At 37.7% G+C, this 15756-nt stretch overlaps 1 protein-coding gene and 1 pseudogene across 1 annotated transcript in view; one reads left to right on the plus strand and one right to left on the minus strand.

The window, feature by feature from the left end:
- The window catches only part of LOC132138334 (SET-binding protein-like), an 80461-nt gene that overhangs the window by 24684 nt on the left and 40021 nt on the right, over positions 1 to 15756 (minus strand). The gene's annotated exons all lie outside the window — the stretch shown is intronic.
- Positions 10173 to 12318, plus strand: LOC132138350 (zinc finger BED domain-containing protein 4-like; annotated as a pseudogene).

The following is a 15756-nucleotide window of genomic DNA, read 5'->3' on the forward strand; positions in this document are numbered from 1 at the left end:
TACTGCAAAAAAAAAAAAAAAAAAATAGAACTACAGTGCAATCGGTCAGCTGTCTGTCAATATGTACAACATGTGAGGTTGTGTAGCTACCTAAAATACAAACACTTCCCGGAACGAGATAGATTTGCACTACATATCAAAGCCATTTAGTAATCACTTGATTGGTGAAAGAAATGCATATAATGAGATGTTACATTTCTTTTGTGTGTGAAATTACCTCAATTTTCTAGCAATAATGCGGGTAATAATACGTTTGGCTGCTGCTGGCTCGTTTCACCTGGGTCTTGAATGGTTTTGCATTTAAATGACTCAAGCAGATGTTCTGAGAAAAGTTATCACTGCCAAGACCATGACAGACAACTGGGCGCAATAATATCAATGATTTTGGTTGAAAATAAGATGATGGCTTGTATTGATGTTGGAATCTCTGCCTCAAGCAGGCTAATAATGCACGCAAAAAGTACACCATTCAGTGTCCTGTTATATATAAAGCACCATATAGACCAGTTTGGAGTAGACGTCACAATTATGTCGTTTACAGCAGCAAGCGCATTGAGGTGGCTGAAAAACACTGGTAACAAGTGGAGGGAAGTGGATAAGATCCATGGAATAAGAGAAAAAAATAATTGTTGTTCCTATGGATGTCAGAATCGGAATGCAAATCATTTTTATAGAATACTGTCGACGGCGGTTAAAGCTAAACGCAGACATTTAAATGGACTGACTATGGATGAAACCTGCTATGATTACCCTACTTTTAAAAGGAGTAGTTCACTTCCAGAAAACTTCCTAATAGTTTACCCCAATGTCATCCAAGATGTTCATGTCTTTCTGGGCTAAAGGATCCAATTTGCAGTTTCAGAGCAGCTTTAAAGTACTCTATATGACCCCAGCTGAGGAATAAGGGTCTTATCTAGCGAAACAATCTGTTATTTTATAAAAAATAAAATAAAAATGTATATATATTTTAACCACAAAAGCATATCTTGCACTAGCTCCACAATACGCATCCGCAAATTCACACATTAAGTAATCACATGGGAAAGGTCACGTGAAAAACTCCCATCTCATTTTCTCCTCCAACATCGTTTTTACCTTTTTTGTTTTGGTATTTGACTTTCTTTGCACGTTCGCTTCATAAACACTGGGTCGGTACTGCTGCCTACGTCACACGTGAACTTTCCAACGTGCAAGATGAATATCTATAGTTAAAAAGTATATCAATTCTTATTTTTAATATCTTAAATCTTATTTTTTTAAAGAAAATGACTGATTGTTTAGCTACATATGACATTTATTCCTTGGCTGGGATCGTGTAGAGCCCTTTGAAGCTGCACTGAAACTGCAATTTGGACCTTCAGCCCACTGATCACCGCTGAAGTCCATTATAAGTGGAGAAAAATCCTGGAATGGTTGTTTTCGGAATTCAAATGCAAGTTTATATCTCCTAGTTCTGACTTTATAACTCAACAAATTTGAGTTTGTCAGTTCTAGAAGAAAAAAGACAGAGGGGTAGGAAATAAACTTATGACGACGATTGAATGACAAGTCAATTTTTCTTATCAGAATTGTGAGATCTAATCTCGGAATTAAAATTTTTAAATATAAACTCAAAATTACTTTTTTTTATTCTTTTATTCCATGGCTTCCATAGACTGCTACTTTAAAACTGTGATTTTCTGCCACGAGATAGTCTCCGCCCACAAAAAATGTCATCACTCTTTGCAAACACCGAAACTGGACTATACAGTTATCTTGTGTACCAAAGACAATATTTAGTTTTTTTCCCATAAAATTTATGTCAAATTGGTCCAAAACAACACTGGGCCCCATTACTACTATTATATGTTCATATATAATAATTATTATTATTATTTATCTTTTGGTGCATGAAACAATGCCACGATACCTTCAAAATATTTAATTTGGAAAGAAACATTAATGTTTTAGGTAATATGAGTGGATTAGGAATTATCTGGTAAGGCAATATTCTGAAATGCAACTGAAAAGCTTCAAATATGAAGAATGGAAGTCATCTTAAAATGTTTCACACAAACGAGCAGTGAAGGATAAACATTTCTTAAGCCCCACCGGCAGAACGTGAAAGGGCCAGGCAGCCATTTTAAAAGAAGGAAATGATCCAAGGTCTCTGAGATTCTGGGTTATTTCAGTTTGTGGAAATGCTTCAGGCACCAAAATGTCAGGGTAAAAAGATAACAAAATAAATAAAACACACACACACACACACACACACAGACTTGATGGAATGTGTTCTTCACCACAAGCCAAACACTGTGTAATTAACACAACGTGATTGCAGAAGTATCATAGAGAGCAATTTAAAGCTGTCGTCTTTTTTTCACATGGTGCCCCTGTGGGCTCACTTTACTCCACTGAGACAATAATAAGAACATCAGTTTCTGCAGGTGAAATTCTTTTCAATCAAAAATGGTACTTTACAGAATCTAGGCTGAAGAAATCCATTTGTAGATGGACTATCTGTTCCAGACGGTTGTGTTTGACCACATAGCAGTTAGCATGGTAGTTACTTCTGAGCTACTCTACCAGCTTATTAAAATAGCAACCCAGGCTCACTGGAAAATGTGCTTCTACCTACATTTCTATACATACCTATACAATTTATTGTGAAATGTGAAATTAACAATAGTGTCTACTGGGACAGATTGATGATTAATAAATGCTTAATTTCACATCACTCCTTGCACAAGACTATGTTATGACCTCAAAACACTTTTACCATACTGAGTGCATGATACGTAAGTCAATACATATTGATATTTGCATCTATCTTGGTATGGTTTTTCTTCACCCGGTATAGCACTTTACTTGAGATGTGGAGAGCTTGAGTATGAGTCTCACGAAACACAAGTCATTATAAAAGAGATTATATTATAGACTTGTACAAGCAAGCTAAATCGACATGGTTGATTCAGCAAATGCATTTTTATCTTAAGTCTGCTTTTGTTAACACTACCGGTTTAGTGTAAGTAGTACATTATTTTCAGATGCATTAACCATTTAGCACAACTCACTGGAAATCTAATTTCAGAAATTCCGCAATACATACAACAACCAACGTAATCAAATGTCGGCAGATTCACATTGATCTGTTCGGGTAAAACTATACACGCTTTTAGTGACACTCACTGGACATTTCATTCACTGAATGCCCAAAATGCAATGCAGTAGCAGAAATATCACCACATGCACGTTTTTCACAGGCCTAGGTTTTAACATTGGCTGAATTATTTCTTCCCCTCAATCTTGCTAAGCAACTGTATTGCTATAAAATGAATACACTTGCTGTGTTCTCGCAAGTCTTTCTTTATGAGATTAAATTACTCCTGCTTAGACTGATTAATTGATCCACACCTGATCTAGAAACAAAAAGTCCATAGGAATAATTTTGGCATGTAACTTCTGATAAAGATAGAATGACTATTTAGGTGGCACGACAGAAAATAGGTGAATCCAACTAGTTTTAATTTAGAAATACTATAATACAGTAGCAGGGAAGGGATGGCATTAGATTTCCAATATCTTACTTTCCAAGACTTTGTTCAGTGACACGTTTTATTAGAGCTCAATGACAAATCCAGACAGACACAATGCTAAGTGTAATGCCCACAAAACTGTTGTCAAGGAGTAAAAAAAAAAAAAAAACACTTGGCATTACTCCTTCAGCCCAAACAGGATGAATGGCGAAAACTGGGGCACAATAGCTTAAACCAATAATAAGGATTGCTTAGTTTCAATCCTTGAGTTACTGAACAATGGCTGCTTTGTGATAGTGAGCACTTGGCTCTCAGGCAGCTGTTTTTCCACTCGATATCGATCTAACAAAAAAAAAACTGGGCAAAAAAAAAAAAGCACCTGTGCATTGGAATAGAGGACAAGAGGAGAAACTGCAAAGCAAATATGAGTTTGAATCTGCCTCCACAAAATACATCTTTGGAGGTACAAATGATCTGAAGGGAAAGTATCACATAGTGATAAAATCAATGATCCCAATTTCTCAAAAGCGCATTAATGTATGAGCAGATCGATGCTAAAGCTGCACAGTCATAGTTTAAGTGCCTTCAAATGAATGTAGAAAAAAAATTACTTGGTAGGGGGCCAGGTATCGATGCATTTTAGTCACCGACAGAACTGCCTCTATAACATAGATTATTGAAAAATGTCTTCCCATTAGGTACCATATTTCGATACCTAACGAGTTTATCAAGGAAAACACTAGGTGTGTTCGGCTTAAAGCAGTGCTGTGCTGATCGATCAGTGTTTAACCAAAGTAGCGCGAGAGCGATTCGAATCCTTACAGACCATTCTGCTCTCTATAGCTTGTTAACGTTGATGGCCAGAGACATGGCACACACGTGAGGCTGTAGTGTGTTACCTTCCAACCCCCACAGATGTAAGGCTATGTTTAAACTAGTGCTTTTACACTATTGCTCGATAAAGACTGCTGCTCAGAAGTGCTTCAGCTGATTAAGTGCACAGCTCACTGTGAACGATTCACTGTAAATCCAAAACCAACTGTTAACTGCAAGCGAGTCTGAGGCTTGAGTATCGTGAATCATTTTGAATGACTCAGTGAAAAGAACTGGTTCATAAGACTCATCTGTTCATGAATCTGAAATCATAGTTTTGCATGCAGGAAACAATTTAATGCTACAAATTACTAAAGCAATCTCATGAAATGATATCTGGCAAATTCACATATGGATGAATGCAAAGTTTTCCAGACTGTTGCCGATGGCAACTACATTTTTTAATTGTTGCAAAGAGCTATTTTTTGTCACATTTACAACAATGGCAGTCTGAAGCCCTGAGTCTGACTTTTCAAGAGTCTGCTAGTCAGTAATATAAAGCAGCAAATCAAAGTTTGTTTTGTTTTTACATGTTGTTTAAGGGTGGGGTTCCGAAATGGTTCATATCACAATAGTAGACCGTGGGAAAAAAATTGTGATTGCTGCACACACACACAAAACTTTGAATAGGTTCACAAATTTTCAACCAATTTCTCTGTGTTTCCTGGACCCAGTTATCCCTGTTTATCTGTTTTCTCTAGTCATGTAGCACCGATTTCAAATATCTTTTAAACCTTTCAGCCAAGTTTTATCAAAGCCCATCTTGCCAGTGGTAAACTACCTCTTTAAATTTGAATGTTTCAATTAGATATAACACACAGAACTGCTCAAAGATATCTCATTTATTTGCTACTAAGTTCCTGAAACAAATTTCACTAACCTGGTCCAGAGATTAGCTCTTCTTTAGTAACGGTCATAATGTCATCCTGGTGTATTGGTTACTTTAAACAACATAATTTCCATGCCAACTGATAAAACCCCCCGGAAGTTGCACAACATCAGCCAATTTTGCAAACTCTTGCCAGTCCTTTATGCAACAAGCATCAGACAGTCAGTGAACAGACAGTGGGCGATTTGTGGCTGAACATGTGTTTAATAAGAAGGATCTTTACTTGTTTGCTGTCACTTGGACCCGAGAAAGGAATGTTGCAAATAACTGGGTAAACTCAACTCTACTCAACGGTTTATAATTCTGCAATTAAACTCTGTTACTCTGCACATATATGACTGATTTTAGCATCCACCACACACTAAAATTTTTCTCTATGGTGACATCCATTTCCTTTCCAGATCCTTAATTATAAGGAGAACGTGCTGCTGGGTTATTGTGTTTTTTCACCTGAACACACATCCGTTACGAACCACCTTCTTCCCATTACGCACCCCCCCCCCCCCAACTCCCGATGCATTGAGCGTGTGGGTGAAAGGTCACGGTAAAGTAGCATTCCACAGAGAGTGAGACACAGCCCTGTGAAAAGAGGAGAGGGGGAAAAGGGGTTTAATGTCTCTAATCCCACAAGAGACTGGAGGATTTGCAAGGACATCCAAACCATTCCCGGTGAAAAGCTATGGTTAACAGCTCACCCACAGCTCCCAAAGTGTGTGTGTGTGGCAAAACATAACCATCCACTGTGATTATATCATCTTCACATTGGTCGTAAGTGCACGGGCACATTAAACGGCATGATTTGATTTGGAAACCACTTCAATGCTCATCAACATGAGATACTTTGATCGCCGTGAGACCAGGTTCACAGGTATGGCTGTAGTTTTTCTCATGAGCGGAGCACGGCCCGTGGAATAAAGGGGCTCTTTCATAGCTCCAGGCAGTTTGAGAGCCACTGCATTGGTTTGCTCTCCCTGTTTTATCTTCACAATTAGACTGACACTAAATACTCTGAAGGGTCACTCCTGGTGTCACACTAACAAAATACCCAACACAAACACCATTCTCTTCATTCGTCCACTGTGCTTCTCAGGCCTCCACAGTAATTGTTCATCTTGGAGGACAAATCCTGCATATTAAGTACTTCAATGAGAGTATTCAATTGCCCTCCCAACCATTCGAGAGACAGAGGCTGCTTTTGTAGGCCAGTTCAAAATGTCTCATGTTCTGATGACATATTGCTGTCACTGTACATTATATTTCTCTGTGCTATTAAGCAAAAACAACGGTTGATGTTGTACTGGGGGCACAACATGTCAGTAACAATTAGGAATGTGCAAAACTACACATTCTCTTAATCAACTAGTAAACGGGTTGGCTGAACGATTAAAGACTTGTCGGACATCAGGGTCACATCTGATCAGTTTATGGGCTTCACACAGTCGTTTTGTTGGATTACAACAGGTCCCGAGGCACATTTAGAAATAGATGAACTGTTTTTAACTTGACATACTTAAAAACTCTTATCATCTTAAAAACCATGAACATGACTACGACTTTGACACCGATTCTTCTGTATGTGTAGGTCAACATTTAAAAAACAGAGCTATACAGAGAAATAATCAGGTTAATTATCTCTAATATTATACAGCACAAAATTATAAGAATATGATACAGAACCTTCTACTTATAGTAATAATAATTTAATAGTCTATTCATTATTATTATGAATAGTGAATTAATAATTAATTAACAATATACAATAATAGTAATTATAATGTTAATTTATCAGTAGTAGTAGTAATGATAATAATAAACTATTAAACACACTAATGGTTATTGTTTTTGTTGTTATAATTATTATTACTACACATTTTAATTAACAACAAATGAATGAATGAATGTACAACAGTACAAAGATTATCGTTTAAATAACGAGTGTGCATTAATATATGTTTATGAATATAAATCATCCAGTACCTTGGTATTAAAGCACCACTGTATAACCACTGAACACCGTAACTGTAATGTGGTACAACTACAGAACATTCTCATAATGTTGACAATAAAAATGTCATCCACATATCTCAGCCTGGGATGACCCTGTCTGGCACAATTAATTACTACGGGTCTGTTAAGCTGGAAGAGGAAAATAGAGGAAGCGAAATGAAGAGCAGCTTTGTGAAAAGGTATCTGGGCCCACTAACATGTTGGTAGCAGGGACAGGGAGCATCTCCAGCAGACAGCTGATGGGTCTGATCGCATTTCACTGACAAACTCAATTGTGCGTCGAGTGAGATCTAAATTCCCAAAGAAATACATGACAGCGCTTTACAGTTTTCATTTAGTTAGTGCAAGGTGACATGATTAACAAAACACCATTTTTAAGGTAATGAGCCTGTTAATTACGAGTTTCCATTTCTGGATCATCTAACCCTTCCTACAAATAAACTATAATAACGCGGGTAATTTAAATGTTAACTAGTTACTAGTTGAGTTACTAGTTAAGTATTATACTATTATAGAGTTGTGCTGATAGAATCGTGTATCGAAGATAGTCAGAAGATTTCTCTGTCGATAGTCTAGACGATATTAGGCTCATTCTCCTATTAATGTATAAGATTATAATAATAATAACTATTATTTTTATTAGGCTGCCTATTATAATTCGGCTATTAAACTGCCCAGCTATTTCACTTCAGCACCGCATTTCACTCACTCTCTCTCACAAACACACACACGCAGCGCGCACAAATGAGGATTAGAGCCTCTATAAGAAGTTGTAACGCTTTGCCTCGGATAACTCGTTAAATCCATGAAATGAAAGCGATAGAAAACAAGGAGGTGGTGTCATACACATTTAATGGCTGGTACACGGCAACGCGCTCTTCTCATACTGTACATGAGAGATTAACTCTTTCTTGGCGTTACAAATAAAGTAAAGACAAAATAATAACAGATATGAGGTATTTCATTGCACTTTAACAAGTAATCTGAACAGTCTATATATGTGCAATATTCTGGTCCTGAGCACTGTATGACTGATGCATAAGTTCAATTCAATTAACTTACCTGTTTTGAATACTTTAGATTAACAGGTTAGTTTATGCCCAGTAAGAGTGTTAAACTGCTGGACTTTAAATGAAATCTACTATTGATTTTCACCATTGACTGGTTTTGCTGAACATTTAGACTGATAACTTCCGTGCGCAGATGCGGCAAATTTGTCACAGGATGCGCGATATGACAGCTGCATCTGACTATATATGAACTAGCTGTTTTAAATATAGTATTTTTACATTTAACGTTAGTTTATAAGTATGTTTGAAAGTATTACTTCTTTGAATTATTGGTGATTCCATTGGCTCTCTCTCGCGCACTCTTTGTTCATGCTATGACAAGAACAAAGAGTCTCTTGCTCCACACATGCACGATAATATTATGTAGTGATCGACCGATGTATCTGTTTACCGATATTTTTCCCGATATTTAAGCATTTTTCCATAATCGGGTATCGGTTTTGTAATATCGGATTCGCTGATTTACGGCGCCATCTTGTGGCCTATTTGAGATTTCCGCCATTGCAGCCCGGGCGTCTGAGGAGATCAGTCAACAACTCAGTGCACAGGTAAAGTATATGTTCTACTTGGTTTGCTTTAATTAAGCAACTTTATTTAACATAACAGACATGCACAAATGAGATATGAGACATGTAGACACGTAGTGTAATTCGTCATGTCCTGGCCCAATAAAGACGTAACTTTACATGAATTAAATAAAACAGACATGAATGAGTGCATGTTGACAATAAAAGCGCTGAATTTAATTCTCTATCTGTTTGCTCACCATTAGTCTAGAAGAAAAAGTTCGTTAATATTGCTTAGCAACTGACGGATGATCAGGAGGCTTAAGCACGGCCACTGAATGAAACTTTTGACAAGATTATATTGTTCAAACACGCTAGATTATATTATCATTTACTACATAACAATTATTTCGCTAATACACATATACATATAGCCTACCGCTTTGTGGAAATTAATTATTTATTATCTCCATGCGCGATCGCGGTTGATTAAGTTATAGTCAAACAGCACTTTGTCAGTTGGCATTTCATGATTTAATGTTAGATTTAATCTAGATCATAAAATGCCAACTGACAAGTGCTGTTTAACTTTATATAGTCTCGGAAAAAAAAGTTCGTTTCATATTGCTCAGCACCTGAATGGGTTGATGATCAGGAAGCCTCAAGCAATGCCACTGAATGAAACTTTTGACAAGATTATCTTGTTTAAACACCCTAGATTATATTATCATTTACTACATAACAATTATTTCGCTAATACACATATAAATATACTGTACCGCTTTGTGGAAATTAATTATTTATTATCTCCACGTGCGATCGCGGTTGATTAAGTTATAGTCAAACAGCACTTTGTCAGTTGGCATTTCATGATTTAATGTTAGATTTAATCTAGATCGTAAAATGCCAACTGACAAGTGCTGTTTAACTAGAAAGCATTTCATGATCTAGACCGACAAAACATAATAATTAATAACACTAGTTGGAAAATGCAATGATGTATGCTGTTTTGTTTGTTACTTTCCTGACAATGTTATATATTCCAGCTAATATTATTCAGTGAATTAAATTAAAATTACCCAGTGAAATATTCCTCACTCTTAAACCTATTAAATGGTACATAAACCTTCTAAAACTGTTTAAAATAAATTACATTTCTGCAAAGGTGATATGACTCCCCTGTCATTTATTTTCTCCATTTTAAAACATTAGACTTTTAACATTTATTTTGCCTATTGTTAACATTGTTGCTGATAATGCTTATAAATCATGTATAATTTAGATATAAATTATATAATGTAATATATTTTTTATTGTAATTTAAAGATTTAATTTAACATGAAAAACTGCTAACTTTCAGCACTTTTATTTAAGATGACTGAAAGGAGGAAAAATCAAAGTGAGGTATGGACTTACTTCACTCAGCCAATGACAGGAGTAGCAGTTTGCAAAGAATGCCAGATGAACGTAAGCATGGGGTCAAAATCTACAACAACAAAAAATACCTCCAACATGTGGAACCACTTAAAGATACATCACTCAACTATCTTTGAAGAGGCAAAGAAAAAAAGAGATGCTGAAGAGGCAAAGACATCCAGCCACATTCAAGCATCTCTTCCTATGATGTTTGAAAAGCAGACAAAGTGGAAGACGCCTGATGTCCGCTCAAAAACACTGGACAGGATGATTACAGAAATGATAGCTACAGACAATCAGCCTTTCACCATGGTTCAAAATAAAGGCTTCCAGAGACTCATGGCAACTGCAGAACCAAGATATACTCTGAAGAGTGAGAAGTTCTATCGCACAGAGATGTTTCCCAGTATTCACAACAGTATCGTTGAGAAGGTTAAAGCACTGCTTTAGCCTGATGATGCAGGTTATAACTTGGCTTTTACTACAGACTGCTGGTCCGGTACAACTGAATCCCTAATGGGACAGTGGTGCTAACATTGTTAAAGGTATGAGAATTGCTGAACTGCCTGACATGAGCTGCAGTGCCCACATATTACAGCTAGTTGTCAATGATGGCCTCAACTCACAAAGAGCTGTCCAAAATATCCTGTCAGTGCTGAAAAGCTGTGCTACACATTTTAATCATTCAGTACTAGCTAAACAGCGTTTAGCAGTGATCCAGCAGGATCTTGGGCTACCTGCACATGCCATCATTCAGGCTGTCCCGACCCGATGGAATTCCACCCTGCACATGCTGGTCAGGATGCAAGAGCAGAGAAGAGCTCTGAACATATATGCCAGTGAGAATAGTGGGTTCACTAGCCTGAGTGCTGATCAGTGGAGTATTGTCAGCAATCTTATTGAGACACTTTCTCCAGTGGAGGAGGTCACTCTTGAGATGAGCCACTATGAGAGTTCAGCATCATGTATCATCCCATCTGTCAAAGTTCTGAAGCAGTCAAGGTCCCTCCTCTCATGGGATTAAAACAATGAGACAGGAGATGCTGGAGAGTCTCACCCGACGGTTTGCAAAAGTGGAGGAGGTGAAATGTGCAGTCCTTGCCTGTCTTCTGGATCCAAGGTACAAGGCACATGCCTTTTCATCTGACACCACACTGTTGAATGCAAAAGTTTGGCTTGAGGAGGAGACAGGAACCTTAGAGCAAGACAACAACGCACAAGGTGAAGGAACACAGTCCGATTATTCCAGCACAGTTTCTAAAAGGCCCCGTACAAAAGAAAAGCAAAAGAAACTGATTGATGAGATGTATGATACTCTGCTTGGTGCTACTAGTTCTGAAGTTGGTGGGTCTATCCTTGAAAGAGAGCTTCAGCAGTACCTTTCAGAATCAGTGATTGATAGGAGGATGGGCAAGCCACTTGAATGGTGGAAACAAAATGAGAAAAGGTTCCCCATTCTTTCTCGTCTGTCAAGAAAGTTCCTTTGCCCCCCACCATCTTCGGTGCCCAGTGAACGAGTCTTCAGTGAAGTGGGAGCCATTTATGAAAACAAACGAAGCAGGCTTACAGGGCAGAATGCTGAAAGACTCTGTCTTCTACACTACAACCTAGTTCTGCTTAACTGGGAGTATTAAGTAACACTACTAAATAGCTATGCACTTCTAAATACCCCCCCCCCCCCCCCGCCCCCACCAATATGTTATAATCATTTTTGTGCTTTATTTTTTTACCTGTTTTTTTTTTTTTACCTCATCAAAGCTTTTATTTTAAAACAAAGACACTTAGTAACAGTGCACTTTAATTTTTTGGACTCAGACCCCTCTATTTATTTGTGTATAAATATAAAGTTTTTTTTTGTATGCAAGGAGGGAGTGATTGTTATAAATAAAATGTTTTTTTTTCAGCTCATTTGTGTTGTAATAATTGTCAAAAACAGATGTATAACAGTAAATAAATATCGGTTCTGCATATCGGTTATCGGGTACATAAACATGCAAATAATCGGTAACGGTACCGGTTATAAAAAAATCTATATCGGTCGATCACTAATATTATGTATCGTCGATCTCATGGGCTGACGATATGACGATTTGAAAAATGACCATATCGCCTAACACTATGCTATTAATGACACAATATATACTTTATTTCTTGTTAAGTTAACTAACATTAACGTTGTTTAATTAAGTACAAACACAGAATGGAAAGAGCAAAGCCAGTCAATGCTACATTCTCGCTCAGCAGACATGAGGTTTCCCAAACCTTCATAATCCTAACCAACATACAAACGAGGCTCTCTGAAATCACCAGGCTCACTTTATTGACCAAATCAAAGGCTCTCGCAGGAAGACCTGTGGTTACCAAAGGCAGCTGCCCTGCAGGCATCAGCACAGGCAGGAAACACACTTTCACAGAATACAGGCTTTGGCTTCTTACTGGGGACCCAATTAACAAACCACTGTTACACTAAGGAGACACCCATGCCATGCTCTTCTCCAAATGTTTGCTATCATATTTGCACATTTCTTCAGGGCAGTAATCAGCAGATATGGTGTAATTTCTTTTTGGAGTACTCCTATACTTGTTCCAAAGGCAAACAAGGCATTATGAACCTGTAATGAATGCAAAGTTCATGCAGCCAGTAGAACATGGTGGCAGCAACACCAAGGTCTATCTAATACTTTATTTCAAAGCCATTTGCTTGGCTAGAAGTCTGACTGATTGTAAAAAAAAAGTCAACCTGTTCATAGGTTTCATACTGACACTGGAGCTTACAAACATAGGAAAGGATTGTTGGGAATGATTACCATAGCATTGGCAGGTCAGACAGCTATTAGCGCGCTTAGGGTCACATTCATGAGACGCCCCAGAATACTGACATGGTTTTGTTTTTCAGATCTATCTTGGGAGCCGGTTCGCTGAGCTATGAGGTCAGTTTATGCCAGTCACTGAGAACTGATGCAGTTAGACTTCTCAGACTTCTGATGAGCAAACAAATCCACTGCACGGAGTTAAAAGTAGGGGTGTGCACAGATAGTCGAACATTCGAATATTAGTTCTGCTCTAATTATTCGATAACTAAAAATGATATTCGAATTTCGCTATATTTTTGCTTGCCATAAAAAATAAATAAATAAATAAAATCCACAATAAAACCTAATTCGGTCACTTTCTGTGATTCTCCACGGCATATTTGAAGATGTATGCAAGCAAAAAATAATTAATGAATGTATAAGAACTGCTGTCTTCTACAGTACTTCAAATATGCCGTGGAGAATCACAGAAAATGACCGAATTCAAGAACATTGTTGCGGCATCTCTCAAGCAACGAATAAACACCGCTAACTTGGAGAATGCAGTGAAAAATCCTCTTCTCGCGTCCGCCCTAGACCCTCGGGTTTCTCGATGAAAACATGAGAAGTAAGAAAAAAAAAGCTTTTTGAACATTATCAGAACATTTTCCTTGATGTGAGTGGTGCGGATGCAGCCGCCGCCACCAACGATGAAGAGGATGCAATGCCCACTCATTGGAAAAAAAGGCTGAGCCAGTTCTTCGGCGATGATTACAGAGAGTCCAGCCGAGACTAATGGGAACAGTTCTTGCTGGAGCCAATGTATTCCACCAGATGAGGATCCCATTCAGTAGTGAAATGAAAACACGAAGCGCTTCACAAAACGTATTCGCTTAGCACACCATTATTTGTGAATCCTGCCAACGTCTGTGCCGTCAGAGCGCGTTTTCTCCGCGGCCGGCCTTATTGTTAACAGACTAAGGAGCCGACTTTCCCCCGATCATTTTAACATGCCTGTGTTTCTTACCAAGAACACGTGAAACAATAGAAAAAAAAAGCAAAAAAGATTTGCTGACAGTTTAAAAGTTTCAAAGTTAAGTATAAGCTACGTTCTGTACAATAGCCTAATTGCTGCAGGTTGCTTTATTTAAGTTTTTTCTTTGTTCACTTTTTTTTTTTTTTTTCCTTTTAATCTGTAATTTTGTTTGTTTGCATGCATTGTTAAAGGTTTTCAGCTACAAAACACGATGTGTAATGTTCAAGCTTATTGTGTGTAAGCTTGTTCAAAAATGACAGAAACAATAAATGTTGTTGAAAAATAATGTCTGTCTCATTAAACTTAATTTAAATAAACGAATATTCGATTATTCATTTTTTGTGAGCTCAAATATTCGAATGTGATATTTGCGGAAAACGCCCATCCCTAGTTAAAAGGGCCCTCCAAACACCAGGGGACACTAGACATCTATTGCCGCGTTTCCACCGCAGGAACTTTACCCAGGAACTAGGGACTTTGGCCTGGTACTTGGTGTGTTTCCACCGCAGGAACCAGGAACTAAATAAAGTTCCGGGTAAAAAAAAAACCCTCAGAAAGTCCCTGCTGGCGAGGTGGTACTTTTTCAAAGTTCCGGAACTTTCGGGGGCGGGACTTGGCCGCTAAACATCCTGATTGGTTGAGTTCACGCAGCATTGGTTGAGTTCAACCACCATTTATTCAGATCAACATTTTCAAAATATTACTGTTATTGTGTCATGAAATGTAATTTTAAAAGTATTTCAGGCGAGAATGTAGTTGTTTAAAACTCAAATCTGTGGTTTATTTATAAAGACAGCGCCTATTTAAAAATGTGTTTCGCCGATCTCGGAGACGGTGAGCTCCACTCGATCAGCGGGAGCTCAGTGATCATCTATCCGCCGAGAAGCAGCCTCAACTCGGCTAGACCTTCTGATGTGTGCCGCTGGCTCTGATGTCTCTTTAGTGGTTAAACATAAAATATAATTCAGCTGCGGGGTAAATCTAACAGGTTTTCTTTGGTCTGTATTCAATTTATCTATACGTTAAAATAAAAATAAAAAAGGCAAGTCTGTATGATATTTCGTTTCATTGCAATGGCTGTATATAACATTACACATATCCCTGAACTAAGTACATTTCTGCAGCTGTTATTATGTTTAAATGAAAACGAAAGGAGGCAGTGGTATTTTATATCCTATTTCGTTCTATTGTAAATATACTGAGGGGAAAATTGCAGTAGCCAAAGCGATCTGAGTTCACGCAGCATTGGTTGAGTTCAAACACCATTTATTCGGATAATTTTCAAATATTACTGTTATTTGTGTCATGAAATGTAATTTTAAAAGTATTTCAGGCGAGAATGTAGTTGTTTAAAACTCAAATCTATGGTTTATTTATAAAGACAGAGCCTATTTAAAAATGTGTTTCGCCGATCTTGTAGACGGTGAGCTCCACTCGATCAGCGGGAGCTCAGTCCTCATGTATCCGCAGAGAGCAGCCTCACTTCGGCTAGACCTTCTGATGTGTGCCGCTGTCTCTGATGTCTCTTTAGTGGTTAAAACATAACATATAATTCAGCTGCGGGGTAAATCTAACAGGTTTTCTTTGGTCTATATTCAATTTATCTATACGTTAAAATGAAAATAACAAAAGGAAAATTTATATAATATTTC

Source organism: Carassius carassius, chromosome 4, assembly GCF_963082965.1.
Source record: "Carassius carassius chromosome 4, fCarCar2.1, whole genome shotgun sequence".
Classification (NCBI taxonomy): domain Eukaryota; kingdom Metazoa; phylum Chordata; class Actinopteri; order Cypriniformes; family Cyprinidae; genus Carassius; species Carassius carassius.